Below are 15,322 nucleotides of genomic sequence, written 5' to 3'. Positions count from 1 at the left end.
GGAATGTAGTCATAAATTAGTATTAAAAGGTTTGTATTATTTATAAAATTTGTATTAGAATTTTGCAAATAATGACCAAATTGCTCACTTTTTAGAAGTAAAAAAACAAAAACATTTATTTTTAAAGCGTAAGGAACTTATGAATTCGGATGTGTGAAATTTTTTTTAATAATATTTCCTCATTTTCTACACGAATCATAATAATTAATAAGGATACCACCTTCTTTTTATTAATAATAACTATTTATTAATTACCTTCATAATTATATGCTGACATTTCCCCGTTATTTTTTTCTTTTCCTAGCATATGACAAAGGCTTTGAAGAAGTTGAAAAATGGTCTCATTTGTCCAAGGAAGAAAAACTTTTCAAGAGTTGTGGTCAACCACCAACTCTTCCCTTATTTATTTTTTCCTTAGCCATTTTCCTTATTTGGCATGCACCGTATTTATTCTACTTTTCTTAGGTATACTGTAAGTATAATGCGTCATGAAATTATTATTATTATGTTTTTATATACAGAACTTAAGTAGTAGTGTAAAAATATAATATCATTTATTTGTCAATATTATTTATATATATATGTGTGTGGAAATGGGAGATATTACTAATTATAAGAAGGTTAAAAAACACCTTTGATCATTGAACTTTCACTAAAATAATGGTTTAGTCCCTAAACCTTACTTTATAACGATTTAATCCTTGTACGTTTACTAAAATAGCGATTTACTACCTGAACTTTAGTTTGTAACGATTTAGTCCCTATTGTAAATTTTTTTATTAAGTGTCAAGTTTTATCCTATAACAATTTAATCTTTTATTTTTTATTTTTAACTTTTTGTAGAATGGTTGAAAAATTATTTGGAAAATGAAAATTAATTGCTTATATAATTACTGATAAATAAAGAAAATTAAAAAATGTTTGATGCGAATAGTTTTACTTTCATTTAAAAATTTAAAGATATATACCTCATGAAATTTAAAAATGCTAGAAATATCAAAAGTTTCTTGAACTCCTCCCTCCTTTGGCTATAAAGAGGATTTATTTTATCAAACAACATAGCTTGTAAGTTTTATGGAATTTTTTTTATTTTTCAACATAGCTTGTAAGAGGATTTATTTTTCATTTTTTTATAATGTTTTCATCTTCAAAGCTTGTAAGTCTCACATAGCAGTTTTGTTATTGCTATTTTATTTTGTAATATGATTGTTTTCAAACCTGTACTCATATTTAAATTTGTTAATTTTGTTTGTAGTATATTAATTTTATTCAAATATAATTGTACAGACTAGATTTTGGAGAAATTATAGATTTTGGAGAAATTATATTTCGTGGAGGTGGAATTTTATGTTTGTATATTTATGTAGTGGATTCCATCTCTAGTATTCATCCTTTGATTCTTCCTCTCGAACTTGATGTGAAGATTAAGATAATTTTTCTTGTATCAAAGTTCTATACGTTAAAAGAGTCTCTTAAGTCTTTAATGTTAGTCTTTGAATCTTCAATTTGATGTTTGAATTCTCTCCATTATGAAATTTTAAACATTTTAAAATGACCAAGACTCCTTTATTCATAGAGTTTTCCATAGGTTTTAGCGGACTTTGGGTTTGGGTGATTTTGGACCCAATCCATAGATTTGGACTCTATTTGGTCATGAGTCCAATTTAATTTTGAAAGATATGGACTTTGGTGATTTTGGATCTAGCCCAATTCTTTAAGTAGATTTAGACGCAATGAAATAAATTTATCAATCCACCAAAATGGTTTTATGGTAATTTGGGTTTTGGGCCAAAATACGATTTAATGGATTTGTGAACTAAATTGATTATGGACCCAATTTTGTAGGATCCAATTTGACGAATTAATTTCAATCTAAATGATTAATGAAAGACACTTGGTATTATTTGGAAATTGCTTTTTTTTTTCCTTTAATTTTAATTTATGGATAATTTATAATTGACTCCAAATTTAATAAAATATAGTTTTTTCAATTATCAAAGTTCTTATTGTTTTGTTGAAAAAATATCATAATATTTGATACATACTGAATATAAAACAAATAATTTTTTTAATAAATATGATAAAAAAATTTGAAATATGTTGCATGTCAAAAACTAATATGTAGGAGTGTTCAAAAAACCCGACAACCCGATGAATCCGACGAACCCAACCCAAACTGTAAGGATTGGGTTGGGTTGAAAATTTCCCAAGCCGATCGGGTTGGGTTGGATCTCGGGTTCAACCCTTAAAAATTCGGGTCAACCCAACCCGAATTTATGCATAAATATATTTTTTTAATTATAAATAATATAACAATATCTTTATAAAAATATAAATAATTTTTTTTATCTTTAATCTCAACCCTCCATTAGTTTTAATCCTAACTAGCCATTCATTTAGGTTAGGGTTTTTTCATCTTTTCAATCTCACTTTCCCTCCCCCTTTCTCTCAAGCATCTCTCCTCCATTTTCTTCTCTCTCTCAAGATTCTTTCCTCCATTTTCTTTCCTCTCAAGATTCTTTCCTCCATTTTCTTTCCTCTCTCAAGCCTCTCTCCTCCATTTTCTTCCCTCACTCAAGTTTTCCATCGCCGTAGTCCTTCGCAGCTCCCGTCGTCGCCCGCCTTCGGAGCTCACGTCGCCTTCGTCGTCGTCGTCGCCAGCCTTCTTCCATCACATCGTCATCGTCGTCACCGTCTCAGCCCGTCATCGTTGCCACCAACTTTCTTCTCTCATTTATGAGATTTTGATTCTTCTACGTGAGCCGTTTTGTAACTTTGAGGTTAGAAAAATATATGGAAAAAAAGTAAATAAGAACCCGACAACCCAACCAGACCCAATCCGAAAATTTTGGGTTGGGTTGGGTTGGGTTAGCTATCGATTTTAGACTCGTCAGTTCCTACATATGGCCAACCCAAAAATTCGGGTTCGTCCCAAAAATATCCCTAATCCGACCCAATCCAACCCAACCCGTGAACACCTCTACTAATATGTATAAATAAATACCTATGTACAGAATGTTAGTTTAAAAAAACTAAATTTATCCAATACAATATTATTTTTGGTTAAAATATATTGTTATTTTTGTTTTAAAACATTATTTTTGTTACACAATAGAATTTAAACTTTATCATTTCTTTTTTCCGTTTTAGAATATTTAACCTACCTAGTAGCTTGTCACATTGATAATTTTTTTATCTTTAAAAGAAAGTTATTATATTAAATAGAGGATGCCACTAAGACTGCAAACATATCCAAATCAAGAAAGCTCAAAATAAAAAAAAAGATAATTAAAGAAACAAGTGGATGTGGAAGAAGATTGAAGTCATTCATTTGCAAATGTGTCAAGAATTGTGGTCACATTAGTAGTGTCAAGAATTGTGGTCACATTAGTAGTTTTTTTTAACAATGTTTTATTTTAATCTTATTCCAAATATATATAATCCACTAAACTATTTCCACCTTCAAAGACGATCTATGCCACTTTCACGTTTTCTCAATTGCATGGCGTCTTGCTAAGGTCAAATTTTTTTTTTTTTAAGTTTTGGTATGTTGTCTCTTATCACTTTAGTACTGTGGTTATATATCTCCTTATTAATCTAGAGGTCTTGGGTGGGTTCAAGTCTCCATTATATTACTTTGTTTTTTTCCTTTTTATTGAATAAAATATCACATTGGAGTTGTTTTCTCTTTTTAATAAATTGAAATAAATGTTACCTATTAAAATTTATCTTCACTTCTAAAATAAAATAGTAACTAATTTAAAAAAAAATAAAATAATTGTTATTACAAAAAATGTAATTAGACGTTTTTATTGGAAATATTTGACTTTTGGAAGTTTTAGGTTTAATTCAAGAGAGAGGAGCAACAATCAATCTCCTAAACAACCAAACTTAGCTATTAATTGGATGACAGCTTTTTTGACCTATCATGTTCCTCGACAATATTTGACACGACCCGTCCCAAAACACTTACTAGCCCTAGAATGAGTCGCGCCGACCACAGACCCCGACAAACCCCGACAGACCCCGACTCTGAATGGATGCATAATAAAATAATAATCTTAATAGAACAACCATTCTTATATCCATTCTACACATTCTTTTCCTATCAACAGTGTGTAGATAGAATTTCTTTCAAACCAACTAAATTAGATACAAAGTGATATGCAACTCTTGAACTATCCTGGGTGGCAGAAGCTGAACTAAATTCTTCTTGAAACTCAAAAACTCAGATACTCAGGTACAGTCTGGGGGGAAAACAAAACATAAACAGTGAGCTGAGAAGCTCAGTGAGTGGTAAGTTAATAAAAAAATAATTTCATCAACTTTCTTTCATAAACAATTGAAAATTCAGTTCTGAAAGCAAACTTCATAAAACTGAAGTAAAAGCATTCTCATTAAAATTCCATAAAACTTGAGTAAAACCAGAGCAACGTTATACATTTCATAAAACTCAGTAAAGTTCTCAAAATCAAACTTGTAACAACAATTTCTTTCTAGGCAAACCGAAAAGATAACGCTCCCAAGTCCAGGATTCGGACCAGGATTCAGAATCCGGATTTGGCCCTTATCGCCCCAGCATTCCCCTACATCCCCTGCGACCTAGTTACGTCAACTTCTCAACATGCTCTAAAAGACATTCTAAAACATATAAAACATTCTTCTTTAAACAAAAAACAGATAGATAAAACTTAACACCACACATGTATCCACATTCTATTCTGGTCTACTGGCGTGAGTAATCTCAATACACACAGCAGAATAATTCTGGTCTACTAGCATAGAGTAATCTCAATATGCATAGCAGAATAATTCTCTCAACACGTGGAGTAAAATGGTCCCAAAGACCTTCTATTTCTTGGTATACTATAGAAACACATTCACGTAGCATACAGGTAATCACCTGGATACAATAACATGGTAGTTTGAAAACTTCTTTCTCAATCTCATAAACTGTTCTAAAATTCTTTCCTTCTTCTTTCTAAGAATATTTCTTTCTTTCTCAAATCATTTCTAAAATCTTTCTTTCGAAGAACATTTCATGAAATTTTAGAATCATTTTCTGAAATCCCTTTCTAAATAACACTTCATAAACTCTAAACATTTCTTTAAACTCAAAGCATTTCTAAATTCTCATAAACATTTCTAAATTCTCAAACAAACACATTTTCTTTCCTTCTTAGCAGAAATGCTAAATCATACATAATATATAATTTCTCATAAATTCTGTAATACTTGATAATATAAAACGTTTAATAAAGTAACCATTCATAAATTCCAATAATAATATCCAAAACGTTTAATAAATTAACCACTCACAAATCCTTCAAACTCGGTCGTCCTCTGTTCCAATTTCTGCCCGACCATTCAATACTAAATTAACTTACTTAATTCCAATTTCAACGTAACATAATTCAAACTTTAATGACAATAACTTCAAAATAACCCAATTACCCAATTACCCAAATTCCACATTCTCTTTCTTCATTAAAAACTAACTACTTTTCCTTCTTACAAGTGGGTCCCACCAAACCTATTCAATTTCTCTTTCTCCCACTCCATCTCACGCAAATACACCATTTCATTCATTTTTTTATCTTTATTTATCAATTACTTTTATCCTTGATTTCTTTCTCTCTCTTGAACACCAACCCACCATTTCTTTCTCCTCCTTTCTTCTACAAATTCCAAACCCACCATTAATCTTCATTTCTTCCTCCTTTCTTCTGCCTTCCTCTCTCCCATGAAACTTTTCTTTATCAAAACTCATTACATTTCCACCATAAAATCCGACCAAAACATACATCCTCTATAAAATCGAATCCCACAAATTTATCATTCATTCTCAGTTAAGAACAACAGGAGTTTCTCGTTCAATGAATACCCATAGAACTCAACTCCTCAATTTCATTATTTTTCATAAAACCCATAAATACAAACCTTAAAAGACTTCATATTTCCATGGATTCTTTTTATTTGATCTCTACAAACTTACCAAATTCCGAATTTCCGATCCAAATCAGAAAGCTACTCCTTCAATTTCTTCTCCTTTCCCTCTATTTTCTTCTTTTTTCCTTGCTCCCTGTTCTTTCTCTTCTTCTCCTTCGTCTCACTCTCTTCTTTTATTTTCTGTTTTCTCTTTGTTTGGGGATGAAAATACCCTGGACACGTGGAGGACCCCTATTGGTGCTCCAAGATGACTCATGAGTCATGCCCAGCTCGGACGGTCGAAACCACCACTACTAGCATTGATAGATGCTAAGTATGGGGGCCGAGGTGGACCTGGCCGAGGTCCGACCTACCGGGAAGTTCGGTGGGGGCCGATGCGAATTACTGACAGCGGCGTGATTATCGGGCATAATCGTCGGTCCCGAGATTACCGGGCCTAACCGACGATCCCGAGATTGCCGAGTGTAACCGTTGCGAGATTAGCGGGACTACCACCCATAAGTAGAGGACTTCACTCCACGATCAGGTACGATGATTTCTGGCTTCGAACTAAACTTGGAATCCGACCTATACTGACTTGATCGTCGGAGTGCTCACCTTTTTGTGCAGGTCCGCCCAAGTGTTCAGGTCGGTCCGGAGGCCGAGTTCGAGCTACAATCAGGAACACACTGCTGTGCACATCTTTGCATAAACACTCTTTTTCATTATTTCTTCTTTTCTTTCCACTTCTTTCTTTTCTTTTCTTTCACTACTAAACACATGTCACACGTGTCAGCTCTAAATTTCTTTTTTTTTTCCTTTTTAGTTTTTTTTCCAATGAAAGCCAAATGACCAAACAATCCTTACAATATTTCTTAACAATGCACTGCCCTTGAGATTTCAAGTTTTCAACCATTTATATTTATTTATTTTTAATAATTTTTTAGTAATATTTATTTAATATTTATAAAGGAGAGAAATGCATGCAAGTTGGATATTGGTTAATCTTTTTGTACTCAGTTTTTTACATAATAATTAAACAATCTTTATTTTTTTTTATAAAATTATAGATTTATGCTCTCAACTTTTGAGTATTTTGTTTATGCTATTTAGTCGTGGAATGTTTAAGATGTTTGAATTATATTATTGAACTTTAAATTATACTTATATTTTAAAACATCTAACAATTGTTATAGTATTTTGTTTATACTATAATATTTCATAGATACTCAACATTTTTCAAAGTAAAATTAACATTAATATATGATAAAATTGATGGATGTGAAGCCCGGAGCAGAAGCGGATAATCGTTCATGATTTTTGTGAAAACAAAAACAAACCTTCTAGAATGAAAAACAAGGAAAACTTACATTTGAAGAACTTTTCTTCAACGATTTCCTCTCGAACACCACCACCGAATCTTCCTCGCTATCCTCTTAGGTCTCGAGATCGTGCTTGTGGGAGCACCGTTTGAAAATCTTAGGGAGAATTGAGAGAGAGTGATTATTGAGAGAGATTTGGGAGTTAGACTTCTTTGTTATCATGTGTTCTATTTTTGCAGAAGTGCGACACTGACGTGGGGAGTTATCCCACGTCACTTAACTGCCCACACCCGATATATATATATATACTAATATTATTAATTAATAATAATAATTAATATATATATAATTAATTAATTAATAAATATTAATTAATTATTAATCTAATTAATAATTAATATATATATATATATATATCAAATAAATAATTAACACTTAATTATTTATTACATAAATAGAATCATATCTATAGCATTTCTTTCGTATAACCTATAGTTCTAATGTACATCTTATACACATTATTTTTAACCTATATTTTTAATATGAATTTTATTCATATTAATTTTATTTGAATTTCATTCAAATAATTTCTCTTACAATATACAGTTTTAATTTATAATTGACTATATATTATAATGTATCAATATACATATAATCCCTTCAGTAATTTGAACAGTTTAAATTGTTCCAAAAACTTGATCCTCGTTTTACTCGTTATGAGCTAGCAAGGGGACCTAATGGACCTACAGATCAGAAGTTTGAACGATGCGAGATTAATTGGTCAAACTCATTGATCGAGGTAATCAACATTCGTTAACTACGGGTCACTCCACTAAAGACCCGCAGTTGCACTCTTCTCACTGCAGAATGTTTTCATTTTCGTGTCCATGGATATACGACCATTAATGACAAGTCAATCCTTCACGATTGCTCGTAACTCAAGTTGGATCAAATTACTGTTTTACCCCTATGTTACATCTTACTCCTTAAATATCACTGCTCCTCTAATGAACAACCCGGTTATGGTCCGACCAATAACCGGAAGTCCCTCCCGGGCCAATGAGAGGGTGGGGCCCCTTGTTCAAGTCCCGGAGTCAGCATTTAAGAGAACACTCATCTACTCCCCTAAAGTCGGGGATGAGTGAATTTCATCTTGTGAAGTTATGTTCCCAGCTCCCCACTCGATCTCGTCCCCAAAATGGTAGGAATATTGAGTCGGCAACTCAGGCCAGTCTTACCCATACAGATCAAAGGACGAGCCCTGAAGGGCAGGAGTCCATAAGTCACTCAGGATTGAGAATGAGTTGTTTTGTCATCCTATGAAATAGCAATCTGTTAGTCAACGACGTTACATCTAAAGATTGTCTATTTCGCAATCTGGTCTTATACAAACTCATTATATAGGATACCCCCACTCGCATGTCTCCACATGAATGACCTGGATCGAGTCGTCTGTAACATTTACAAAGTGGGCCGTATCCATAGTGTTGCCAGGATAAGGTACCCAGCCTTATCCATATACTATAGACCCTTTAGTTTATTCACGGGACATCATCCACTCGTATGTCAGGGGTATATCAGATATATACCTCGTATATTAGAGGTATATCAAATATATATCTAGTATATCAAATATATACCCAGTATATATACTATCCCGGTTACATGATAATAACCTTGGATGTTTAGTTTATTGAATTTTTGATAATGCAATGTTATGAATTCAACAATAAACTTATTGAATAAAACTTTATTGAATATACATTTGTTTTTACATAAATACAAACTACGAGTTTAGGGCAACACACCCAACAAAAATAAAATTGAGATACAACGTGCAAGGCAACTAGTCTATATTTGTATCTATATCTATATCTATATTTATAATATATATAAAACTACGGATATGGAAGAAACAGTTTTTGGACAATATTATTCTTCATTTTTTTAACTTAATATTATCCATGCCCTTCATTTATATATAAGTTTTGATTTGCCTTTCTTTTTCCCTTCCTTTTGAATTCCTATTCCATTTCGTGAGGTTTCTCTTCCTTTTGACTTCCTATTCCATTGCGTGAGGTTTTCATTTTTTATTTTTTTCCTTCAATTTCCATTTCAGTTTTTTATTTAATATCATATATACTCTTTATTTAATATCATTTTTCAGTTTTTTTTTTCTTTTTACCTTTTGAAATTCTATTTTAATTTATTAATCTATATATGAAGTTATTAAATTATTATTATTTTATTAAAAAAAAGTTTTCTAGCCCACGGTTCTTCTCTCCTTTATTTAAGGGTTTTTATTTTTATTTTTATTTTTTATTTTATCTTTTTAATACATTCATCTAAATTAAAATGAATCAGGAAAATAAGGTAAAGAATTTGAAAATTTTGAATAAAATTGTTTTCAATTTATTCCTAAAAATTAATTATAAAATTAATGATTTTATATTTACTTATATAATTAATAATGGAATTTCAAAAGTTATAGTGTTTTAATGGTTAAATAATGTTAAAAAAAATAATAAAGTATAAAAATATATTGAAATGAATAATTAGATAGCATTCATAAATTGAAAGACAAAAATATGAAAGTTCGAATTTAAAAGAAAAAAGAAAAACTTAATTGCTAAAATGTAATATGAAAAGCTTATTCTTAATCTAAAATAATTTAATAATAACCCCTATAATATTTAAGTTTTGAATACCAAAAGTTTTAGAAATTCAACAGTTTTGTAACTCTATCATTTTCTACGACTCTAAAATGACTTTTTTTTCACTAATTTCTTTTAAAGATTTTAGCTTTTTATTTTTATTTTTTTCTCTTCTTTCTCACTAGACTTTCTAGATTTTTTAGTGTTAAATCGTTCTTACACTCAAAATATTATCACCAATAACCAAGGAAATTTTCTAATTTTTCTCTCTCATTCCTAATGTTGGATGATGGATTTTCATTTTCGCACGAAAGCCACATGGCTTAAGGGCGGTGCAATCTGCGAGATCCGGATTGAGGAGCTTTACGCCCAGCTTGGGCCATGGCAAGAACAAGTTCGGCTGAGTAGAAGCAAGCGCGGGCGTGAGCTCGACAAGGTAAACTAGTTCGAAATAGACGGGGAGTCAACCATCGCATGCCTCACTCCCGATATCTAGGGAGAGAAATTCGGGATACGGCAGTTGCAAGGATTCCAAGGGAAGATTGTTAGTGAGGACTGCCTCTATAAGAACATAGGAGAAAAAGGGTAGTGGGGGAGAAAAAATCACTTTCTCTGGCTATTACTGACAAAATCTTCGGAGTGCTAACTCCTTTTCTTGCAGGTTCACGATAGTTGAACGTGACAGGAGATTACTGAGAACGTCCAATTTTTACATTCAGCTCAAATGTTGCCATCAAGACTTTCACAATTATGAACTACTATTACAATTCGCCTAAACTGTGGTTCTATCAGTCGTTCCCATCAAATATTAAATTTCATTCTTATCTTCCCAAAGTGTCTTTTTTTTATATTTTTTTATTGGAAAGTGTTGTTATCTAGCAATTATATGATATTGTATTTTAATAAATAATTATTAGTTTGATCTTAAACAATAATAAGAAACAAGGATGTGCTTCAAGAAAGTAGTCTAAAATATATATTCACTTATATTTGAATTAAGTTACAACGTGCAACGAACGTGTTAAGTTACTAGTATGTATGTATATTATATATATATAAAAGTACTGACCTAGAAGAAATATTTTATGGACGATATTGACTTTGACTATTTTAATAATACCCAAAGTATCCTCCTCCATGAGTATATGTTTCTCTCTCCTATCACATCCCTTCAATTCACTTTTCATCCATGTTAGTTCTCATTTATTTAGATTTATTTTATTATTTTATTTTCTACTAATACAACATTTATTTAGTTTATGTATTAATACATTGGGTTAGTGGTAGGTTATAATTCAATAAATTTCTCCATATTCCTCCTCCGATAGAGTAACTTATAAATTGGAATATGAAAATTTTTGTTCTCTAATAATTTTAATGATTTTTACTAATAATAATTAATAATAGAATTTCAAAAATCTTCTAATTTAAAAATATTTGTAACTTTTTCTTCATCTACTCATAAAAATGCATTTTATTCCAACATTTCTCACCAAAATGTTGAGATCTATTTTTTTTCTTTAGTTTTAGTTCTTACTTTTTTTTTTTAAAAAAAAACTAAGTATGATTTATCAATAAATAGAAAAAAGATTTTCATTTTCTAGATATGAAATAGAAATGTAATTTTGTATTTATTTCTTCTTATTTCCTTAAAAATATTGCTTTAAAGAAAAAAAATTCATGTTTTTCAATTTTATTTAGTCCAACAACTTCAATTTTATTTTCTCATTGACATTATCTAATCAACCAATAAGATAATATAAAATTTTGAAACATATCTTCTATATACTAAAATAAAAACTAAAAGCCAAAGTGAGCATAATTCGACATATATTTCAAATCAGGAGGTTGTTAGTTCGATCCCTTATCCCACATGTTCTACTAAAAAAATATAAAAACTAAAAATACCACGTTTTTTCAATGTCTCCCACTCAAAATATTACAATATAATAATATTAATTAAGTCAAAATAATGCTCTAAAATTTCTATCCAATTATTGTTGGTTGTATTTTCGTTGTCAAATGCTAAAATTTTCTTAAAAAATAAATACTACATAAATTATTAACAAATAATTCTTAACACAACATTTTAAAATAAAGCTGGAGCATCTAATATTAAAATTTGGGGCGTTTGGTTGTAGGCCAAATCACAATACAATAGAAGCTGAGTTTCTTCCAAATTTAAACTGATTTCCAAGTTAAGCATAATCACTCAATTTAGTCATTTTACAAAAAGGTTTAAAAGAAAAGAATCCCCAATTTCCATTTTCATTCTATTCCCAATCTTTCCTTTTGATTTCTTCTATGTCCGAAGGATCTTTTCAGCTTGGAAAACTAAGTTTTGTTGTAATGGAACCAGACGAAATTGTTGCCTACATCGGCGGTTAATTTAGACATTCACCCGAGAACTTGACCAACAACTGCATATATGGTGACCGAATTCACTCCCATGGGGTTTTCACCGAATCCAACCCTTTTGAGTACTCTTTACCTTCTTTTCTAATTCAGTTGGTTATTTCTGGAGGGGCCATTCTGTTGTTTTATAAGCTCCTCAAACCCCTCGGCCAACCCCTCATCGTCTCTCAAATCTTGGTAACTCTCTATCTTCTCTTGATTACTTGCAATTATCTTGTTATCTTTTCTTATTTAATTTGCTTTTTTCAGGGAGGCTTAGTTCTAGGTTCTTCGGTTCTGGGCCAGTTCGAGGGAGTCAGAGAAACCCTTTTCCCCATGAGGGGATTCATATTCCTTGACATAGTAGCTTCAATGGGATATATTTTTTACTTCTTTCTCATTGGGTGCAAATAGATCCTTCCATAGTAAAGAAGATTGACAAGAGGGCACTTGTTATTGGCTCATGTACTATGGCTTTACCTTTGCTTCTTAACACCATTTGCACTATAAACTCTCAAATCCCAAAACCCATTTCCACTGTTGCTACAATAGAGTCCTTCATCGACTTTCCCACCATTGCTTGCTTTCTTTCTGAACTTCATAGAATGAACTCTGAGTTGGGCAGAATTGCTCTGTCATCTTCCATGGCTTCTGCGTTCTACAGCTATTGCATTATGTTTCTAGGACATCTCTTGAATGCACCAAATGTTAAAAGATATGAGATGTTCTCAATAATTTTGTCTTCCATCATTCTCATATCCATCATCATTTATGTGTTTCGGCCTGCCATTGTTGGGATGATGAAGCAGAATCCGACCGGACAGCCGTTGACGGAGGGTTATGTGATTACCTTGCTTTTAGGGGTACTGGTGACTAGCCTCTTTTGCCAGGCCACTGGTTTGCATCTACATTTTGGTTCCCTTGTACTTGGGATTGCAATCCCTTCGGGGCCTCCCATTGGATCAACATTGGTAGAGAGGCTTAATTTCATCAACTCGTGGGTTTTCATGCCAATCTTCTTTGTCAAAATAGGCTGGTTTATCAATATCTTTACCATTAAACTCAAAAAGTTCTTACTCCTGTCCTGCACTATTGTTGTTGTTACATTGGGAAAGTTTTTAGGCACCTTTATGATTTCACTCTCCTTCAAACTACGAGTGAGAGATGCCGTATTGCTCGGCCTCATCGTGAATAGTCAAGGAGCTATGGAGCTTGGTTTGTTTTATTCGAGGAAGAAAGAAAAGGTAGGAACAAGCCTAAGCCTTCGTTGTTGATCATCATTATCATCTAATTGCATTCGATCATTTCTTACAATATACTCACTATTTCTTACAATATACTCACTGAATTTTTTTTCTCTAATTCTGTGCAGATATTTGATAACGAAACATTTTCAGTTATGTGCATATGCATGGTGATTTTGGTTGCAGTTATCACTCCCATACTGAGATATCTCAATGATCATTCAAATACATATGTAGTTTACAACAAACGAACGATGATGCACTCGAGATCAAATTCTGATCTCCGTTTATTAGTTTGCATTCATGACCAAGACGATGTTCCTAATGCCATTAAACTTCTCGAGGTCTTGAATCCAACGAGACAAAGCCATCTTGTTGTTCACATGCTTCATCTTGTTGAGCTTCTTGGCCGTGCTAACCCACAATTCATTGCCCACAAACTTAAGAACGTAGGTACTTCAAGGTCTTGCCCTTCTGAGCATATCGTTAATGCCTTCAAATACTTTGGACAGAGCATCTGTGACATAGTTGAAATTTATCCTTTCATCATTATACCACGTCTTGCGACTATGCACCATGATGTTTGTACGCTCGCATTCGACAAAGAGACTTCTTTGGTTCTTGTTCCTTTCCACAAGAGATTTCATTCCAATGGTATGTTGTCATTGTGCAAAAGTAAAATGAGAACAGTTAACAATCACATCCTTGACAAGGCACCCTGCTCTATCGCCCTTGTTGTTGACCGCGGACTCTTGAAAGTCTCAAGCTCTATCACAACGAACTTGCATTCTTTTCACATAACCGTGGTCTTCACAGGTGGACCAGACGACCGAGAGGCAATATTCATTGGGGCAAGAATGGCTAGGCACCCCAATATCAACTTGACAATGATTCGTCTAGTGGAGAATGAAAATTTCCCGTGCTATAACTTAGAAGAGATGAGACTTGACGATGAGGCAGTGAGCAAGTTTCGACAAACCATGGTAAAGAGTAATTTACAAAGAAAAGGTGGTTACAGATGGCACTGGAACGGTCTCTATACTCCGTTCGATGGGGAACAATTTCGACCTTGTAATGGTAGGAAGACGCCATTGCCTGAGTTCGCCTCTTGTTTAAGGGTTGATACTTTGGAATGAAGATACACAACTTGGGGCAATTGGGGAGGTGTTGGCCTCTTCAAATTTCATGGGAATGCCTTAATCTTGGTTGTGCAACAACACACAAAAGAGATTGATGAAAACCAAGAGAATCACTTGGAACCTATGTTTCCCATTGACAAGTATTTAGTATAGGATGATCGAGAAGAAATTTACTTCGATCATTCAAAGTTTTGATTGTTCTTCTTCAGTTTACTTACTCCAATGATTCAAAGTTGGAGAAGTTATTTTTGCTCTCTCACACTCTTTTTTTTTTTCCTTTGAGCTTCACTAATGTACATTTCCACTCAAAACATATCTACGTGTAAAACAAACAACACCATTTAGAGCTAGTCAATTTCTCTTCAAATTTTACTCAATGTTGTGTTTGGTTAATATATTGATATTTATTTTTATTTATGTTTGTTCATAATAATGATTTAAGTTTAATTTGAATTGTCTTCTAGTTTAGAATGAAAAGTTGATATCCTTTGGAAAAAAACTAGAAAATTTGTTGTTAGTATTTTGTTAACTACTATATAGAAAAGTAGAGATGTAGAATAAACATTTCGTACACGATATTAACCTTGATTTTTGTTAATAATATCCAAATTATTTTTATTTGAATTTATGGTTCTCTCCTA

General features: G+C 32.2%; 1 pseudogene; it reads left to right on the top strand.

Annotated features, from left to right (window-relative positions):
• Positions 1 to 10,193: 10,193 nt before the first annotated feature.
• Positions 10,194 to 14,834, top strand: LOC111023706 (cation/H(+) antiporter 15-like; annotated as a pseudogene).
• Positions 14,835 to 15,322: the final 488 nt, after the last annotated feature.

This window comes from Momordica charantia (genome assembly GCF_013281855.1).
Source record: "Momordica charantia cultivar OHB3-1 chromosome 4 unlocalized genomic scaffold, Mcharantia_2.0 BLBB01000004.1, whole genome shotgun sequence".
Taxonomy (NCBI): Eukaryota; Viridiplantae; Streptophyta; class Magnoliopsida; order Cucurbitales; family Cucurbitaceae; genus Momordica; species Momordica charantia.
The sequence above is the reverse complement of the archived record's forward strand: the minus strand, read 5'-3'. Positions and strand labels throughout refer to the sequence as shown.